The sequence below is a fragment of the Sturnus vulgaris genome, chromosome 7 (genome assembly GCF_052056855.1).
Source record: "Sturnus vulgaris isolate bStuVul1 chromosome 7, bStuVul1.hap1, whole genome shotgun sequence".
NCBI classification, from domain to species: domain Eukaryota; kingdom Metazoa; phylum Chordata; class Aves; order Passeriformes; family Sturnidae; genus Sturnus; species Sturnus vulgaris.
In genome coordinates this window covers 19,826,884-19,848,024 of record NC_142249.1, presented here as the reverse complement: position 1 = coordinate 19,848,024, position 21,141 = coordinate 19,826,884, and the positions used below count along the sequence as shown (strand labels likewise).

Genomic DNA, 21,141 nt, shown 5'->3' with positions numbered 1-21,141 from the left:
AATCAAACTATGTGCAGGTTTTAGCGCTGCAAACTCTCGAAACTGAAAATACTGCAGTTTTTTTTTTTTCCTGTAAACTCTTCCTTCTTCAGTCAGTAACTGAAGTGATTTGGCCATTCTTGTTCCTTGGCAATTAGAATCTGAGTTGTTTTAAACTTGATCTGATAATTTTGCTTGTAAACGTCTATTCCCCAGAAAATGCAGTCAGCAAGCAGAAGAGACATAAAATTGATTCTTATCTCTCTTAGGCTAGCTTCAGTTCATAGACTGGAGCTCCATAAAATAATCTAATGGAAAGGAAGGGTGATTTCCCGAAAGTATCTGGAAGAAAAGACGTGGGGGAAAGAACATAAAACTAAAACAAACTAAAAAACAAAACAAAAACAAAAAAAACACCCCAACACAAAAGAAAACCCAAATGCAGGATCACTTTGATATTGGGAAAACAATTATATAGATTTTTGAAGAATTTGCAGATGGTACAGGATGGCTTAAACCGTTGGATGGTGCTGTTTCTAGTTGAAAAGCCAGCTAATATATGTGGTTTCTAGCACCCACTAAGTGTGGGTGCCAGATGAGGGATCTGAAGGACAGTACCAGGGAGAGTGGGAATGAAGATGCAGCTGCCTACAGAACTAAGCTTCTGTGTAAACAAAAAATTAAAAATTCACTTCATCATTTGATTAAACACTGTATTTTATAAAATAAACAAGAAAAAGAAAGCAGAATAAAACTTTAAGAGCTTGGCTGAAAAAAGAACATCTCAGGAACATTTAAAGGAATATTAAAAAATGCTGGTCCATAGCAGATTCAGATCCTGCTATAATGAAGGGTAACATTTGTAAGACCTGGAGCCTCACAACACCAGTCAGCTGCTTAACTACTACACAGTGCTATAATTTTTATATTTACTTTTTAGCCCCTTTTTGTCAAGCACATCTACATATGCATTTACAGTACAGTATCACACCCAGATTTCTCCATTACTTAACATTTGGACTAGGATACAGCTATTTCAATTATTAATGTAGTTTTTCAATATTGAGAACGTTCTTAATTCAACCTGCAAGACACTGAGTGTGACACTTTCATTATTTCTATCTTTTACAGGGTGTGCAGTAATTGCCCTTCTGCTAGTTTTTTCCTTAGACACTAGAGCAAATGTAACAAAGGCACGAGTAGATTATTATCCACCGGAAAAAAAAAAATTAAATTTCTGACAGAGTGTGTTTAGAGCTGCTGCGAGTTTGCCTTGAGAATCTGCTGCTGTAAACTGGCTTCTGGAGCTCAATATCCACATGCAATCTTCCTGGCCTGTATGGGCAATCATAGCACTTCATTGTCCAGTGCTATCATTACAATATTGTTATCATCTGAGCTTGAGTCTGACACTTTCTCTAAGACCTTTCAAATAACCCCTTTACTAGGCTTCAGTACCAAACCATTCAGGGCAAATCTCTGCTTTGTGCTTGTCAGCCTTAATAGACTGGATGTCACTTTTGCCTGTAAAAAGTGCCCGCTCTTCAGCTGTCAGTCAGTCCTGGCGGTGTCAGCCGAGAGCGTGGCTGGAGCTGCTGGATTAGAGGGTAGTTACCACAGCTGTCAGATTACTGACAACCTGACACCCACATCCCCAACTTCCTTTGACTGTATTTGGTTTCCATCTCGCTCCTTGGACCTTTCTTAAGGTGGATCCCTATGCTCAAGTTAAACAATGTTGGAGCCAACTAGGAAAGTTTTGTTCTTGTTTCCAACTCCGCTTTCAGCTGGGTTTGTCTTTTGTAGACAACGCTGTCAAAGTGTTTCACAGTAAATTTTACTAATTTATAAGGGGAGAAAACAAATTTTCGCTAGTCTCTAAGTTAGAGGCATTTTTTTTTAATCATGCCTCTGTATTTGGAGGTATTTTAGTTATTGATATCTGCTTTTAGTCAAAGGTGTTGGGGAGTTTATACAGTGCTCTCCATATATTTTAAATGTACTCAAGACCTTGCTCTTTCAATGCTTCTTTAGTTCTGCTCTCAAAAGGTTACAGACTATGCAATTCTGTGAACAGTTTACAATTATTTAAAGTGGTGTGCATTATACCAGCATTTCATAGAACCTGCTTTGTGTGTGTTTCATATTCTACAGTTGACACATGTTTCTCCTACTTTTAGAGGATAAACTAGAACTAAGCAGAAAAAAAACGAATGAAAACCACACCAAAACTTACGTTATGTAGGATCAGAAATAAACTCGCACTCTTGGCTGTGCCTTCACTTTTGAGGGACACAATTTGCTAGAGCTTGTTCCATTGAGTTTACACTGCCCAAAGGACAAATCCTAAGCTCCGCTCTAACCATGGCACATCAGGGTAAATCATCTATATTCTGCCTGTAGTTGACCTCAGCCAACTAGGCTGACACAAAGACTGGTTTTACTCTCTCTTCTTGGATTGTAAAGAGAAATCTCTATCTGTAATACTGCCTCTGTGAGCTTACAGAGAACTGAAGGGAAGAACACTTTACTAGGAGCCAGTCCTGTGATCAAAGCACATATAGAAAGCTGGACAAAATTTGTACTTGCATGTTTCTTGCCTGTATTTAAAAGCTAAACTTCTCTGTAGAAAAGGTCAAACTCTCCAATGGTATTTTTTAGTTATTTGTTTTTAGATAATTGCAATGTGTCATTTAAGCCCAGCCATTATATTTTTATCTCCTTGTATACAAATCTCGTGGAAACAATTCCATGTAGTGGAGAAAATGCGGTGATGCACCATTAACACTAAATACTGTGGGGTAACCTATATCTTAGAATCCATAAAATGGAAAAGTATCCAGACTATATTAAACACTGTTCTTCCCATTTCCATTCTTCCTGATTGCACACTCATTCTTTGAGTTCTTGCAGTTTCGGTACACTTGGGTGCATTGCCCAAAAAACTAATGAGATATATCCTATCTTCATTAGCTGCTGAATAAGCACAAACCAAACAGCTTTTTCAGGAAAGATCAGAGAACTGGAACTCAACATGAATTATTTTGCCCAGATGAAACCTGCCTGATCCTTTGCCTCAATTTTTAATTTGCAATTCTTCTATAAGATTACAAACACAAATTGCTTCTTTTTTTGTAAATTTTAAAACATAAGATGGCTTAGACATAATGAGCTTTACAGAGATACTATTAGCTCCTCCATAAACAAGGCCACTTCAATTTTATAATTAAATTTGAATTTTTGTTTAAATAGAAACTACATTATGATGCATGAACTTTGCTACCTTTTCACATTTCTTTTCTGTGTTTTCTTTCTTATTACGTTTCATGCTTGTGTGGCTATTGCCTCGCAAGGCAGACAGATGTGATTATGGATACCCCACACCTCTCTATTCAGAGAGGCAGGCAGCAATGGCTTTCTCTCTGGGAGCAGGAGGGGAATCATGCAGACTCTGGGAGCACATCAGTGCCACCAGCTCTGTGTGAGGCAGCCTGGAGCAGTGTCGGGACAGCCAGGGCAGGTGTGCCCCGTGCCAGCACTTGCTGGCTTGGTACTGCCCTGTGGGCAGGTACCACGAGAATAGAGGTAATTAATTACCTGTGTGGAACTTAATGGCACTCTGTGAGGAGGGGAACTAAGAGAAGCTTAGAGGGTCACAAGTTCAATATCTTATTAAGCTGCTTTCATTAACAGTCTGATTTCTGGTTTGTTATCCCTACCATATAGCAAAAACAAATAAGCAAGCAAACATGGACTCTTGTTGTGTTTGTCACATGTTTTTCCAATTTGTATGAACTGCCACCTCTAAACACATGAGTGATAGGCTTTAATTTCCAAATCTTGCCGTTGTTCCAGGTACGTTTTCCCAAGTTACAGACACTTTACTCAGTTCTATGATGGGGACGTTCCCATATTGCAAACAGACACAAATATCTAGGAAAAACTTCAGGATTTGGTCCTTGGTTCTTATGGTAAAAGATAGAGCACTGGCATTTCCCAGCCACATTTCTGGCACATGACATTTCCTTGTGAAATCATTTAAGGGAGAAGACAGAATATACCTCCAAATTAGTGACAAGGGTTCAAGAACATGCATAGGGTGCTGTTTTTCTTTTGCCCATGTCTATCCCAAATGAGCCAACTTTATCTAAATATATTAAAAATATTTCTCTTAAAACTAGAGGCTATCTCAATACACTGCATTGTAATATATTTTTAAGTGAAAAGAAGATCATAAAAATGCATTATTAATCCATTTCAGCTGAACAACTGTCAGAAATGTCATACCTAAATCTATTTGCAGAAATTAACGCATAATATTACCCAGCAGATACTAAGGCACAATTCACAGTAGTGGATAAATCCCTATTTGAACAGATGGGCTGAAATGCTGGGACATCAAGCTGAATAATTTGGGTACCTCCCAAGTAACCTCCATAACCATGGGTGTGCTGTTATTTTTCTTCCTCACTGCCAGGTCCAGTTACAGAGCAAAATCCAACAGTGCTGTTCCATCCTTCATGCTGGCACCTGGACAATATTCACAGGATTAACTAAAGGAAAGAGCACTGCAAGTGGCAGCCACGCCTTCACCTTCCAGATGCAAGGTGAGGAAGCACCACATCTCCTTCATGACAAGTCCTCCAACTCAACTGGAGGCACATCCCTTCTCTGCTCAAGAACTTCCAGTGAATTTGTGGCAGGATGAAGGGCTGCATGCACTCATGACACAGTTGGTGGGAAGTGCCAGTGTGTCACTGAGTGACTGAGCCATCCATCACCTGGGGACTCACCAGTAGGGCTGTCTCCATAGGTATCCATGGAATGCAAGGTGGGCAGGGAGTTGCTCTCCATTGTCTCTGTGGAGGGGCAATGCCAGGCTCGGTCACACACAGAAATGGGAAGGCTCTCAGAAGTTCTCTTAACCTCTACCACTTCCTGATCATTATCTTCCTGCAGGAGTGGAAAGCTCTGAGGAGAGACCCCAACACTACACTGAACAGGACTGCTGCCATGGACAAGACTGCAAAATCCCACCTTGGTTTCCCAAAGAGCCCAAGGAGAAGCCAAAGAGGAAATGATTCTTTTCAGTCCTTAGAGGAGCGAGCTCTTCAGAAAAATTAGATCTTTACTTGGTGACAGGAAGGACCAAGCTTATATTCTAGAGCTAAAAGAAAATTCTTTTGTTAAGAATCATCTACTGTGCTCAGGAGTCAATTTTAAGCTTTAGTATCCTGGTTTACAACTCTCTTTTGCAATGCCCAGTGTATATTTCATTTGCAGAACAGCACTGGTGAGTATAACATTAACAGATTGCTTTCTAAATTTCTTTCTCTCTTTTTTTTAATAAAGGTTTGTGAGTTACAGAAGTGCAAAAAGTGCTTTAAACCTCTTAATTTGTTTTGTTTACTTCTGTAGCTTAAAAAACAGCCAATTGTTTTTAATTGGTTTGAAAAAAAATTGCTCGAGGCAGAAACCTGGAAAACCAATCTTCTGTCTGGAGTAAATTTTTACAGCTGCCTTTTAAACCTCTGAAAATAGGGTTTATAATGGAAGTGCTGACACAACCTTATCTACAATATATCAGTGTGAACTGTACCGCTATAATAAGCAGTTATTATGTATGTGTGAAAATAATGAGAGCCAGTGTCTGAAGAGAGTTAATGTAAAATGCTAAGCAATTGTGGTTGGTTGCACAGTATAGGTTAATATTCTTTCATATAGCTACACTTTTCCCCCTTTTGTCCTCCAGAACTCCTAATGAAAATTCTGATACCTGACGGTAATGATAAGCAGCCATTCACACATCCTTTGTGTCAAGGCTAGAGCATTAATGCTTTCCTTCATATAACATTTTGCATAGCCTAAAGCATCTATTAAAATCCTTTGTAAAATTCATGAAACAAAAGTGGTGGGTTGAGTCTAGTGGGAGAGCAAGTAAGCTGCTTATTAGCAAAAAGTCAAAAACACAGGGCCAATTACAGATCTGAACAAGAAAGGCTACAGAACAGCATGGGGAGTAATTCTTTCTTCAGCCCAATGGGCTCAAGTGAGAGGCAACCTAGATAAAAATATAGCAAATATTCTAAGCAGTAATTAAACTAAAATGTTTGGAGTTAGGAACAGCTCTATAACAACTGAAGGATATGCTCAAGTAAAACAATTGTCTGGTCTCACATAGATGCTAAATTGGAAGGATTTAAGACTGCTCCCTAAAGGAATGACTAAGGGGTAGCCAAGAAGAGCTGAGAGCTCAGGAGATATGTAAAAAATCTGTTTGGTATTTCAAATGCTATAAATTAGATAAAAAATGAGCTTTTCTACTGAACAAGCAACATAAAACTGAATAAACCACAATAAGATTGCCCTTTTTCTGTTATAAACTTTACATTAAGCCTGTCATGTTCGATGACAGCCTAACAGACCTCATTCTTTACCCTTTGGAATTTGAAAGATTGGCAGATGTCGTGATTTCCTTAACACGAAAGACCTTGCAGATAATGTTCACCGCACATACTTTTAGTTTCAAAACTTCACTTCCTTACTTCCAGAATCGTCAGGTAAAATTTCCAAATAGAACTTGAGATTTTTCTCTGGTCAATAATTGTTCCTGACCTCGAGGAAAATCTTTTATTGACAAAGGAAAAACGTGACATGGGCAGCAATTTTTATGATTTGCTTTACTAGTCCAAACATGCCCTTACATTCATAATAATGAGCTGCTTTGCACAAAACAGCTCATTATTATGAACAGAGGGGTATAATATTGTTAAGTAAGCTGAGTCAAAGCAGAACTAGTTGCAGCTAGCTCAGAACTGAAAGCAGTTTTCCCTTTAAAACATCCCTCCTACCCTTTAAAATCTTTGGAAAAACCACACACTGTTATTTTTTAAAAATTGGAATGTGGTAAGAGTCACAACTGGCATTTTCTAACACTTGGTTAGTAAAGTTTTTGTGTTGTTATTCATTTACTTTTCAATGTAAGAATTGTTCCAAGATGTTCTGTAAGTCAGGGTCATTATGCAACTTCTTAGGGGGTCATGCTTTATTCCTGTGAATCTGGGAGAGAATTTAACACCTATTTAAAACAAGGAAATCCTGGCCCTGCACTTTTGCAGCCAAGCAGTATGGAAATGCAGTGGAGCTGCCGTGCCATATGGTGGGAAGGAGGGAGGGAGGCAGAGGAAGAGCTGCAGAAGCTTCTGCCCCATGCAGCCAAACCCTGCACTCACCTTCCTGAGGAGGGGTCTGGGGGCCACCAAGGGAAGGGCAGGGGAAGCCACTGGCTCCTCTGGCTCCGGGGTCAGGGAGCACCTCACCACCTGGGAGAGCTGCCCTGCAACCCTCTGCAGGAGGGCAGGGCTGTGAGGAGGATGGCCAAAAAGTGCCCTGCATTTCAGGAGGGGTCAGGATTTCATCCCTCCTGCTGTTCATTGAGCCACACCTTAAAGATATGTTCTTAAGCAGGTAGCAACCGTGAAGTTCAAGTTACTTCTGATTCAAAAGCTTGCAAAATGTACTAATGTAGCATAATCAATCAAAGAAATTGCAATATGTCTTTCTTAATCAATAGCTATAATAAAATAATCCATTTCTATTTCTAATACATTTTAATAGAGAGATTTGAGGCCTTCAAGGTTTTCAAAATATGAAGGATTTTTTTTTAAATTGTATCCCAAGTAGTCATATAGCAGTTTAGCTACTACCTCATCAAACATAGAACAGTCTAATTAAAAAAAAGATTGTTCAAGAAGCATATAGCATGGATGACATAATTGCATTAGAATAAGGAAATCAATCGAGCCAACCAGCCTTTCACTCCAGCTAGCCATTTACATACATTAAAGTCACCATGTTGACTGGAGTAGCAAAAATACGACTAGTGTGTCAGACTTTCTATCTAAATGAAAAAAAACCAACACAACCAAATCTACAAAATTATTCCAAATATAGCGTCAATAAAGTCTTGTGGTTTGTGTTCGAAAAATGAGATTTCTTAAAATAAGATTCTAAAAAAAATACATAACACTGAAAAGACAAAAGATTTCAAAGCTCTATCTCCCTGTAGTTTCACTAACATGTTAACCTACTTACAGCAATTAGTGCTTCATTAGTAAGGCTAACTAACTGTTGCTATGCCCTGTAATGATTTGCCAGGTTTTCTATATACAAGTGCATAATCAATGTTTTCCAATTACTGCTATAGTGCAACCACTATTTCAAATAAACTAGATAATAATACAAACCCATTACTGAATCTGAAATAGCAGAGGCATTTAATTGCAAGGCAGTTCTTTTCAGCTTTTAAAATTTTTCACACTAATGAAGTGTCATACAAAAAAGTTGTATTGATTTTTCCACCACATGGCTTCAACCACAAATATGTAATTATCCCTTTTATATCTAGCAAGGGGATTAAAATAATCTATAGTATATAGCCTTTACTTATCCCTGATGGGTCTAGTAGTACTTTTACCCTTTTCAAAATATGCAGCTTTTTGATGAATGAACTTTCAGTAAAATGTTGCTTTATTTGCTTCATATCTCTACTTTTTTGAAGCCGTCTAGCATGCAAGGATAGGAATTTTAAGTTTACAGTTCTACCAGCAAGAGAGGAAAAGGAAGCCACAAAACAAAGACAAGTCTCTACTGCAGATCAGGGCCACATCACCTAATTCTGGTCCTCTTCCCCATCTCAGCAGTCCACATCAATTCAACCAAGTGCCCAGAGTCAGCATCTTGCTCATAACATAACTTTTAATTAGTGCTTTCAAATTTTTGATGGAGTTCCTGTGTAGCACTACTGGCAGAGAGTTACATCCCTGTGGTACAGCCTGGGCAGGGCAGCTGATCCATCAGTTTCCCTGGAGCTCCCAGGACCTCCCCAGGCTGAGCACCCCCTCTGCCAGGAGGGTTTGGTGGCCACGTCTCCAACAGGAACAGTGGGACCATACCCAACACCTACAGCTTTTGGGATGTTCTCATTTTCTCAGCCTCAGTTGGGTGCCACATTTTAAAATAGTATTTTAGAAAAAGCAGAAGCCACCAGATGCAAACTATATCAAAGAAACTATGAGATGAGGCTAAAACACATGATAAAAATTACCTTGTTTTCATGGATATTGTGGAGATTATTTTATTCCTCAAATACCTGGAAGGAATTCCAGCTTGATTTTAATATGGTTTCTATGAAAGAAAGTCTTCAAAATGCTGTAACACAGACAGAAGCTAAAACCCCATGCAGAAAAGTTTTCTTCTTCAAACCCAAATGTGCACAGTTTTTACGTGAAAAGGGGACACATTTCTCATTATTAGGGCCAAAGCAGTATCTCCCAATAATAGTTTCATTAATATGTTAATCTATTGGCAGTTTTTCCTGATATGATAGATATGATGAAATTCACCAAGCTTAGCTGGTCTTCTCTCATGTGGAATATATGTTTTAATGAGAAGTTTTTGCAAATCAGATGTAATTGATAATAATATACCCATTAAAACTAGTTAGACCGTCTAAAAATCTTACAAATATAAGTTAAAACTCTTGGATGAAATATAAAACCACAGTACAGCCATTGAGTGTGAAATATTTTTGTAGAGGTAGGTATCTTTTTTCTCTAGGTTTTTATTTATAAGTTGGTATTTGAGGGCCAAATATTGACCATTTAACCAGATAGAGAAACCTATCTAAACTTGTCACTAAAATCTAATTTAATAAACAATAAATATATTTACTAGACCACTTAGAAAAGCTGTAAGAAAAGTTAAAACTTGCATAAATATTTCAAATACTAGAAAGTATTTAATCTGCAAAAGAGCAGTGCAAAGTTGAAATATCATAATGCTCATTTATTTTTTATATGGATGCATACTATACCTGGCAGTATAGATATGTGTTACAATAATTTTCTTCAGTAATACAATGGACTGGAAAATTCAATTTATAATTAATATTTTTAACCATAACAATAAGTTTAAAATTCAATGAAACACAAAATTATGCCTCATACAATTAGTACAAAATAAAACTGTTCTGTGATTTTTAACACTGAAAATGCTCAGTGCTGCATTTTGTACTTTTTCAAATAGGTCAGTTGCATGTTTCCCTTTATATTTTCAAGGATTTTGAAATATTATCAAATACTTCTACCATCATAATAAAGTTTACAGTAAGACAATTCAACATCCTCTTAATTTCTTTCTTCCTCAGCATGCAGTAATAAATAAAAATTAATATTTTACTCTTCTTTTATTAAAATGCCTTATATATCAGCCACAGAGGACAATGACTAAAATTGTATGCAAAAGTAAAAAAAAAATTCTCCTCAGAAGAATTTAAGAAAAATATACACACTTCTTGTGGAAGTGTGTTTCCAGGATAATAAAAGGCCATTACCTTGACCGCTGACATGAAGCCATCAGAGTCATATTTATTGATGAAACTTTCAGCTCCCAATCTGCTGCACTGAATGAGCATCATACAGCTGTCAGCAAAGGCAGAGCACAGAAACAGTGATAGCTTGTGACATTTTCCTTTCATAATTTATGAAAACAAAATATCTTACAGTTTGCAGAATACCAGAAGAAAAATTTTAGAATAGTCTCTTAAAGAAAAAAAGCCCATAAGATAAATATCTTAATTGTTTATCTCTATTACCAGAGAAACGTACCTGTTAGATTGATATATCCATGCAGAATTAATTGATAATGCCTAAGTAACGTACTCAATGAAAAAAGAAATGCTGCTACACTGCAAATAAACACAAAGTGAAAAAGCCCTAAAATTAGAACCTTCAAAGTAACGGTACTGTGAGAATGCTTTGGGGTTCTTTACAGGGAAATAAACTTGAAAACCTTTATGAAATTAATTGCGTTAATAAATTGCTATAATAATTACCATAATTTCAGAGGAACTAAGACACAATTAGATGACAATTTAAGTATTATAAACTCAAGGTGAACATTTTTTAATATTTAAAAATGTCATTTGCACATATTAGAAAAAAGTAAAGGAGAAAACATGTCATGATTTGTTGTGTATCTTCCACCTCTTCATTTTGTGTTGGTTGGATAAGCTATAAAAATGAATGTGCTTGAAACTTCTCAGGTACCAGTACTTTTGCCCACATCTCATGTAAAAAAATGTTTGGATGCCAACCCCTACTATGCAGTATCCCCTTCAAGGTGGATGCTGTCAGCATCAGAAAAATTCGGGAATCTTACTGCAGGCTGCCAACACCCCAGCTCAGGATGCTCAGCACAGGCCTCCCACTTTGCCCAGGAAATTTCCCTTTACAGGTTGAGGAAGCATTAAAACCCACACAGTATGCACACAGTAAACATCCTCACCATATTTTTCCCCACATGCTTTTCACACACCAGCTGCCACCAGGGAGGAGACTCTATGCTGACAGTGGGATCCCATAACAACCCAGATTAGAATAATGTATATTTTATATACACATCCATAGTTCTGATTAACTGAGACGTTCCAGCTTTGAAGATCCCAAGGGAGAGCTGTGTACAGCTACCACTGCTTGGCAAAGCTTTGGCAGCACTTTTGGGGAAAGAGGTGGATATCACAGGAGTGTTTATTCACCAATTCATTATACCTGATGCACATTTTAAAATTATCCACTAGACCCTGGCAGGCAGGTTAAAAACATATTTACAGAAGGCTGGACGTTTTAAGGTTTTATTGTGACTGTTCTCAACAGGCAGGTAGTGAACACACCCTGGCCAGCATCAGCCCTGGAAAACAGCATCTCCCACAAGGAGATGTTCCATAAGGAACACTACACACAACTTCCTTACCCCTCCTGAAGAGCATATGAGGAGCTTGGTGACTGCTGGGGAATAGGTGACAGTAATCAGCTGTCAGGATTCTTTTTGAGAGAAAATGGGCAGGGTCAGTGCACGAAGCAGGCCACTCAAGTGAGTTTTGGGCACAATAATGCCAATGGTACCATTTCCCTGTAGCAAAGTCTAAACTGCATCCTTACACTGCCCTCAAAGAGAGGGAAGTGGCTTTTCCCATTTTAAAAATTACTTTGAAATATATATCAGGCTAAGGAAGAAAGAATAAAGTACATGAATTTGTCTTAAACTGAAGAAAAAAACCCCAAAACCCAAAAACTTAGACCTTTTAACAGTGGATGCTTCTTCCTTCTGTTTTCCGTGGAACAAACCCGTCTTCTCTTTCCCCATTTCTTTCCCCCCAGTCCAGAAACAGGGCAAACCCCTCGTGTGGTTTGCATAGCTCTCCTCCTGGTGACAGCTACTCAGCACTAATCTGGTTAATAAAAGATGATACAAAGTTACTTTCAGACATCACACTGGTCGGTTCTACAAGATTAATAGCTGCAGCAAGAGGCAGTGGCAGCTGCAGGAACAGGACACTTTTTACAGCTGCAGTCACAACACAGATCTTGGAAGTTTCTTGGTTCCATAGGAAAACTGCTGCGGAGCTGGGTGATGGATGGATGGATGGATGGATGGATGGATGGATGGATGGATGGATGGATGGATGGATGGATGCCCACTCTGGCACCAGCATCACACAAGGGCAACATCTGGATGAAGCCTGGAAAACAAACCTGAAAGCTGGGGAGAGAGGGGGGCAGGCACTGCTGCCAGGCTTGGCTTGAGGAAGAATGGAATATTTGTATCCATTAAGGATTTGACCTCGAGCCTTAGGGCCATCAGCAGCAAGTTCAGCACCCGTACCACTGCTTGAAGGGAAGATTACCAAAGTCATTAAACAAATGATTAGCCTCCCAGTAGGTCAAAAATAGTGAATCAATCCACTTTTGTAAAGCATTACAGCCAGAATGTGTGAAAGCTTTATAAACCAATACACTATGGATTTCTGGACAAAACGTCTTCTCTGCCTGCTTATAATCTTTCTTGGATTTGCACTTTTTTGCTTAATAGATTCTTTAAAATTAGCTATCTTCTTTTTAGTATTTTATAATAACCTCTGAAGAAACAGCCAGCTTTTAAGCCAAAATGCTAAAAAAGGTGAGTTCAGAATATCTTGGAAAACAGGAGAAACTGTTGAGGAAGCTGTAAAAGTACTGTAGATTGAGTATTTACAACCACCTGCCTTGTGCTTTGAAAAACAAGTGTTTTTAAAAACAAGACTATTTTGATGAGGACTTTCAAAAACCACAACTATGCAATTGTGCAGTGAACACAACTGAGCCTCCTGTTTTCTTTAGAGGTATTAAAATGCATGCTTTCATTGTCTAAGCAACTGCACAAACTACTGTGTTTTAAAATAAATTCCAAGAGAAAGACTCAGCGAATACTATATGCATGTCTGTATATTTTGAGGCTTACCTACCTATATGACCACAAATTAGATGGCCAGGTTGAATTCAGCAACCCATCTCTTTGCAGATGTTCACAGCCACAAAAAGTTTAAGGTCTCTTTGACCCCAAAGTAAGAAATTAATAACCTGCAATTCCTGCATTAGATATTAAAATAAGTAAATTTAAGCCCAACATAACCACAAAGTCAAATGCTGAAATTCTTTCTTTTAACCTCTTCATTGGTAAACTGTTAATTAGGTCAAATTCTGAGAAGCAACAAACATCTGGCAGCTGCAGAGGTTTGCCCAGCGTTTTGTGCTCAGTTCCCCTCTGATGCAGCTCTCCGGGAGCTCTGCCAGAACAGCCACTCAGAGAGGTGTTAACACCTAGAAATTATAGTGGCATTTCTAACTAACCCTACAAACCATACTTGTTGCTTTCACATGGATATGTGTGGCTTGGGTAAATAGTAATTTATGCCAGACTTTTTTCCTCTTGTGACTTTAGTTTTGATATCACATCATGATTCAAAGCCCGGTGCACCATAAATTTTCTCCAAATGTGTAGTAATTCCTTGGCGCAGTCTAAAGTTATGATTCATTTATACTGGAGTGACAGCATAATACCTAGGTGTCAAAATCCATTAAAACTGTTCAATGTCTTCTGTTTATTTTTAGAACCAATTGAGACTTAACTGATGGTGAAAAATATACAGTCAAGTGTGTTTACTTCACCTTTACAAAGAATCCGTTATAGTCCCAATTAATTTGTTATTCCTGTCACAACAGGTACTGGATACTTCAAAACTGTCATTACCGTTTCTCTCTGTTTCTTTTGCCTTTTTTTTTTATATGAAGGCTTCTGTTTATTTTTAACCCATTAGTAGGTAATGGGGTTTTTTTGTAAAATAGGAATTTTACAGCACTTTTCATTCTAATTAAAATAAATGTGATGAATATATTTCTGAATCAACTTACATTTATTGTGCTCAAAATTCTCTCTGTCCCAATCAGGTGTCCCAGTGAGTTTAGTGACCATTCACAGGATGATACAACTTGTGTATCAGTATGATTGGCTAGATAGAAATTAAAAATATGCTATATGCCAGTTACAAATACCAAAACAGTTCTTAGCAAAATTCAGAGCATCTTTTGCAATGCTAAGTGTTAACAGTTCATTCTTGCTTATAGAAAATTCAGAATGTCGTTTCACGGGGGTAGGGAAGTGCAGGGAGAGCACCCCACAAAACTTCCGTGCAATGGGCTCTAAATGCCAGAGCCAGGCACCAAGGCAAACGCAATCAGGATAATTCTCTGCAAATAGCTGTAAACATAACCCCAAAGAAGAGTTTCTAATGGTTGTGTTAGACAAAGTGCAAATGAAATACTGATGTTCAAGTTATTTTTACAATACTGGAACCAAATCATACAATGTTCAGGGAAAGAGTCGTGGCATTTATCACACCCCTGCCCACCTGGGGAGCAAAGAAAGGGGTTCCTGGTCACTGCCCTCCACTCCAGCTGGAAGTGTGACCCAACACTCTCAGGGACAAGGCAGGAAAAGTATCACACAACTCAGGACTTGTTAAGGGTACCAGCACAAATACAAGCCAAAGCCAGGGTGTCACCTCCTCATGGGTTAAGAACCAAATGGGAAGGATATCTGGAGTATGTACTTAGTTCAAAGTTTTACAGCACTTGGGATCCTCTACTTTGTGGCTTTTATTTCTGAAAAACCAAAATATGGGACTATAATTGAGTATAGGACTTGACATTACTTAAATGCATCACTGGTGACCCTGCTGCTGCCCCAGCAGCATGGATTGTCATTCATTTCTGAGGCATGTTAGCTCATTGAAGCAAAATGTGATATTACTTTTTTTTTATTAATCTGTTATAAGGATTTTATTGCAATTTGGATGATTATACTCTGTAGTCATAACTATGTAAAATTAAGCATAAATAGCTTAAGTGACTCAGAGGAATTAGAAATTAAATAGGCCTATTGGAATAAGTCTATCGTCCTATCATTATATTATGCTATCTACAGTGTATTTTCTGGTCTTTTGACTTGTTCAGTTTTAAAAGATCTCAGAAATGGGGTTTTCATTACTTCTTTTACAATTGCTGCCTAGCCTAATAGACCTTACACTTAGCTAATTTTTTTTAATACTTAGTTTCACTACAATTGGGTCTCTTTGATTCACCCTAAGGACTGTATCTACTTCCTGCATCCTTAATCATTACACCCTTCCACTTATTTCACCAGTTGGAAACGCACACTCTGCCTTCTCCCATGTTGGTGCTTTAGCTCTTAGAGTGAAATGTAGAGCTCTTCAGTAGGGCCATCATGTCTAAAACCTGCAGCTGTTGCTGCTGGAAAGCAGAGTCCCAGCACAGTGGGAAAGACCTGAGCACAAAGCTGTGTCTCATCTCTCCCTTGAACCTTGGTCCATGTGCAGATTTCCATACTGACCTCATGCTTTTGCTTCCCACCACAGTTATAACCAATTAAAAGGCATTTCAGTAAAAAAATAAGTGAGGTCTCCTTTACAAAACTATCCACACTCTTTTCAGGATGGGGGTTTTCTTATGACAGTGAATTAAATTTTTGCAAGAGATAATTTCAGACATCTCAGATTAACTACACTAAGTAAGGTGCAGCACTGCAGTGGGAGGAGCAAGCAATGAAAGACTACAAGGGGCTACTGAATTAGCAGCTTCCTCCATACTATTTCTTGTCAATTACTTTTTTCTTGGTCCAAACTCATTTTTATGACTCTCTTATCTGTAAAAACATATCAGCTTATGCTGCCAGTTTACAAAATTAGAACTCATTCCTCTGAGGCTGCCCAGAGTAGCCTAATGCAGTGACTTACATCTCTTAGCCTGCACTGTCTTTGTACAAGAAAAAGGAACCAGCAGGAGAAAAAAATCTCTCACTGCATCTAGCTGCTCTTTGAGAAAACCGAAAGCAGTACTTTGGAGCTGCTTGTATATACAAGAGAGGGGTGGGGTTTGGTGGGTTTTTTTGTTTGGTTTGGTTTTTTTTCTCTGCAAAATCTGTACACAACTTCATGCAGCACAGCAAAACCAAATAGCCAAGCACTAAAGGTTCCAGCACAACTACTATCACAGTGAGTCACACTCTGGGGACTCATGCCAGAAACTCACAACTTTTAAGTCCAGTCATGACCAGGAATAATGTGGCTTACATTCAGTTAAAACCAAAGGGCCTTATTTGGATAGCTTCAAGGCTCATCAGCTAACTCTGCCTTCCAACACTTATCCTTCCCTAAATCTGTATTTATATAAATACAGCTCTTCTGTAATAAAGTGTAATGACCTACTGAGAATCTCATCTCCATGCGTTAGGGTTGAGGAAAAAAAAGACAATGAAACCTTTTGGGGAACATTGTGTTAACTACCACAAAGCAATCAATGGTGCGTGCCTAGATAAGTAAATGCAAGTACTATTTTAAAAATCTCAGCACTGAATTTGTCTTTAGAAAGAGTGCTGTGGCTTGCACAGCAACTCATCCAGTCATTGGACTGATTCAGGAAAGAGGCAAACATTTGGAACAAAACTCTTCCCTTCTACAGAACAGTTTTTAAACACTCACAATGAAAGAGCATGAGGGTTCAAGTGGGCACTTCACTATACAGCTGAATTTTTTTACTGTGAAGCATCAGCTTGCATGATCAGAATTTCTAAGGCAGAATACACATTTTTCTCAAGAGTGATGTTTGTCCACAGGCTGAGGGGTGGTTTTGAACACAAAGGGTGTTGGACTTACCCTACCAGCTTTCAGTCTCCTCAGTACAGACTTTACAGCAGCTGCTTACTCGAGGCTGGTTAATGTATCTTAAATCACAGTGCACTGGTGTTCCTCTGGGTATTTTCTGAAGTGTTTCACACCTGTAAGAAGTGATTCCATAGTTATGAATATCTGGATCCATAAACAGGATTATCTGACTTTGAATCAGCTGTAGAATGGAGCAAAAGTGCCTATTTCAGAGCTCTTGCTGGCCCGTGGTTTTAGTGAACTAGTGCCACACTTTGTGTGGGTGAGATGCTCTTTGGGTTTTGTTTGGACATTATAGTCAATGTCTGTAAGAGAGAGATGTGGAAAACCTATAGAATCAAAGGCTAACACATTAGATAAATCCAGAAATTATTATTTAGTTACTTCAGCTTTTTCATTTTAAGGAAGAAACCTCATGGAAAGCTCTCTCCAGCATTAAGGTGAGCTTTTCTGCAGTTTGTTTCATTCAGAGAAACTTAATTTTGCAAGATGTATTTGAGCATCTAGTCTCATCCCATATTATCAATTTCAAACAAAATTTAAATAACTTATGTTGGAGAACACAGTTCAAATAAAATAAATTCCTGAAGAGATAATTTGTGTTAAGAAATAATCTTGAAGGCCAGTGATTTTCTTTTTTTTAATATACTAGGAAAAGAGGAACCAATGCAAGTAGGATGGCAGGAAAATAGATGCATTTGCAGCCACTCCTACGATTTTGTAACAAAGGGGAAGGTTTCTTTAACTTTTAATAAGACCTCACTTTCCCCATTCATTTTGTCCCACATAGTTGTTCCAAACTAACACCTTGCCTTCTTTAGCTTTCACTATATGAGCTCAGAGCCAAGCTACAAGGTTTTCTGTGTGCACACTTATGGTCCATCATTATGAAATGTCTCTGTTTGGGCAGGAGAGGTGCTCCATCACAACCAGCCATTCATCAGCGCTTGCCAAGCCGGCTCACACCTGACCTCTGCAGCAATAATGCCGCATCAAGTAGGCCAAGTTCCCGGTTTAGCAGCAGAGCAGGGAGCAAGAGCCAGCCTCAAGATTAAGTGCAGTGTTTCAGGTTTGCATTCCCAGGAGCTAGGCGGGCTCATGTAGTATTGATTGTGGAAGTTTAGCAGTAAGTATCACAAACAGCAGTAGCCAGGTCAATGATCGGCAGTGCCTGCTCAGGAATCCCCCCCGGAACGCCGCACTCCGGGCCAGGCTGAGCGCGGGGTGAAGAAGGTTTATGGGGAGGGGAAGAGTGAGAGCTGCAGCAGCAAATGACATTTAAGCAAGTTACACGTGGGAGCACAATGAATTATATTTTTCCAAGTTTCCGACTACAGCAAAACCCTGTCATCTCTCAGTGTTTATGTGCTCAGCCAGCTCCTCGCTCATTGCACTAAACAGCTGTTCAGGACCAGAAGCAGCATACACAAATGCAGGTATTAGTGAGGATAAACTCTACTCAGTTTAGTAAGAGCAAAGCAAAAAGTTTCCAAGCATCCGTCTCTTCTAACAGCCACACAGGTTTGGCACCAGGATCTGAAGAAGAAGCTATTTATAAAATCTCTGTGCATTTGCTTTTAAGACAGAAAACCCCATAGACTGGTCAAAACCCTGGCCAAAATTTTGAAATAAAGTATTTTTTTCTGATGCTATGATTAAATGGAAGCCTGTATTTAAATCACACTAGGACTTAAATGAGAGAAGGCCTGAGAGCTGGACTTGATGATCCTTGTGGGTCCCTTCGAACTCAAGATATTCTATGGTTATGTCAGGATTAACATCCAGACTTATTAGCTGTCCTCCCATGTGAAACCAAATCCCACAGGCATACTGAAAATCCAGTTTTAAATTTTTTACTGTGTCTTACATTAAATGTCTACCTAAAAGCTCGCATTTAGAAGTATGGAAGTTATCCTGAAATCTTATTTGATATCAGCATTAATGAAACAATTTAGAATTATGTTGCAGGAATCTACAGAAATTCCAAAGTCTACCTAGGACTCCAGCAGTTCTAAACCTGTGTTTTAATTATCCTGAAAGTTCAATTTACTCTTGAGGTGCTTTGCCTATATGAAAATTCAAACATTAAAAATAAATGACAGCAAGATTGAAGTCAAATTATTGCATACAATATACTTCAGTTATAGTTTCCAGCCTTTCAATTAACGGAGATTCTAAAGCTGTTTTATAGGGTTTAACTGCAATATATTTTCTCTTCTACCTGAAAATGAAGACAAAATAATTCTCCATATGTATCTACAAGAAGTTAATAAAACCTGAGTGAACATACTCCTTTTTCTGTTTATACAGTAACCTTGTATGTCCAAAAATATTTCAGTACCATGCAAACAAATCTCATTTATCAGATTGCAGTATAGTACCCATAATGATGCTTTAATTGTTCAGAAAAATAATATTAGTGTCATTGCGAGTCTATGGAATTACTGAAAGAGTCAATGTATTTGATACAGATATTTTTAACTACTGCCGTAACTCAAACACTATTCCAAGTTTTGCTTTGCAGACCATATATTTTTACTATGCAAGTTCAATGGTGCTCAAAAATAATCGAATTAGAAGAAAAAAATGGTATGGAATTTATATTTTCGTCCGTGAGTATTTTGGAGTAGTTCTAAAAGATAAGCTCGGTGGGTGAAATAAAGAAGAAAACACACTCATGTTGATGAAACAACAAAAATAAAGCTCTTTGTTTTTCTTTAAAAGATAAAGGTATGAATTCCAATAAGACACAGGGTAAGAACATCCCTGATAGCTCAATCTATTCTGAGATAGTGTAAGAATTTGGTTACAAGCTTGCCAATTAATTATGTTATTTGACACTTGGGACCAGTTGAAGTCTTGCTGATGTGATTAAACACTTTTTATCTGCTCTATGGAAACATTTATGCTGAAGTATTTATAATGATTTCAGTTTAAAAATGATTGTTACATAAATTGATAAGAGAAAACAAAAATGTGAAAATAACTTCAGTCTTTAGACAGCAAAAGAATCCAAGTGCCACAACAGGCAGCCCATCTCATCTGTATCCTTGCAATTAACAGGAAAGAGGTCTCACTCCATGATCATTGTTTCATCTCTATTGGTACAAGTGCTTAGCAAGCACATTACAACCCACAGGTTTCCATTAGGCCAGCACACAGCACCAGTGGTTTGTGAATAACACAGATCCTGCAACTGTAACAGCCTGGAAAAAACTCCCAGAAATGTTTTTCAAAGTGCCATTGGGTACAGGTTTTTCTTCACAAGTAACCCCTCAAAGCCATGCTGTAGCAGCAGGGGAGGGTTGTTCTTTGTTCTTGCATCACCTTTCCACATCTCCAACACAGTCACAGTTCTCAGGCGGGATTGTCTTTCATGAGACAAAACCGTGTGATTCCATCACTGCTGCTCACCCAGGGCAGCAGGAAAGTAGAAGTGCTAATTTCTTATCGTTCCTTCTGCTTACAGGTAACAACCATACAGCTCCTTCCTCTGTTACCTGACAGAAGTAATTAAAACAAATAAAGAGAAGAATTTGTGTAACCAGCCCTGACAGGGTTTGCATGTGACAGCAACGTGACCAAAGCAGCACTTGGTGCCACTGGGCTGTAGGCAGAAGGTAAAAGGTGGCTGAAGGGGAAAAAACAACAACAAATAAACAAAAGGAAATTTTGCCTTTTAACCACTCAGGATAAAATAAAGTCTCTTTGTCATAGTCAGTTTATCACATTAAGCCTGAACTAATATTTTCTAATCATAGTGACCTCATCCTGCCAGAATGCACCGGCCCCTAATCCTCGCTGTAATGTTTTCTCATTAGCTGCTCAGCATTGGCCACACTGGTTGTAGCAGCTAAGCACCGCCTCAGGCACCACTGGAATTAATTACCAGAAGAAACACTGCTGTTTTGAATTGTCATCTTGAATTTATCACTTGCCACTTCACGTAACTCCTCTGACCCAGCAGCTCCTCCGTGTCCCCGGAGGTTGGGCACGGCCCGCGGCGGGTCCGGCCGGCCCGGCGGGCAGCTGCTCCCGATCCCCAT

The 21,141-nt window shown here is 38.6% G+C and overlaps 2 long non-coding RNA genes across 2 annotated transcripts in view; both read right to left on the bottom strand.

Annotated features, from left to right (window-relative positions):
- The window catches only part of LOC106855455 (uncharacterized), a 125,936-nt gene extending 115,480 nt beyond the window's left edge, over nt 1-10,456 (bottom strand). The window contains exon 1 of the long non-coding RNA XR_015804823.1: nt 10,373-10,456. This is a non-coding gene — a long non-coding RNA (uncharacterized LOC106855455). The remainder of the gene's footprint in view (nt 1-10,372) is intronic.
- A 1,098-nt stretch (nt 10,457-11,554) lies between these two features.
- Nucleotides 11,555-21,141, bottom strand: part of LOC148223192 (uncharacterized) — a 58,768-nt gene continuing 49,181 nt past the window's right edge. Inside the window, exons 2-3 of the long non-coding RNA XR_015804824.1 lie at nt 17,087-17,208; nt 11,555-12,268 (exon numbers count right to left, since the gene is read on the bottom strand). This is a non-coding gene — a long non-coding RNA (uncharacterized LOC148223192). The remainder of the gene's footprint in view (nt 12,269-17,086; nt 17,209-21,141) is intronic.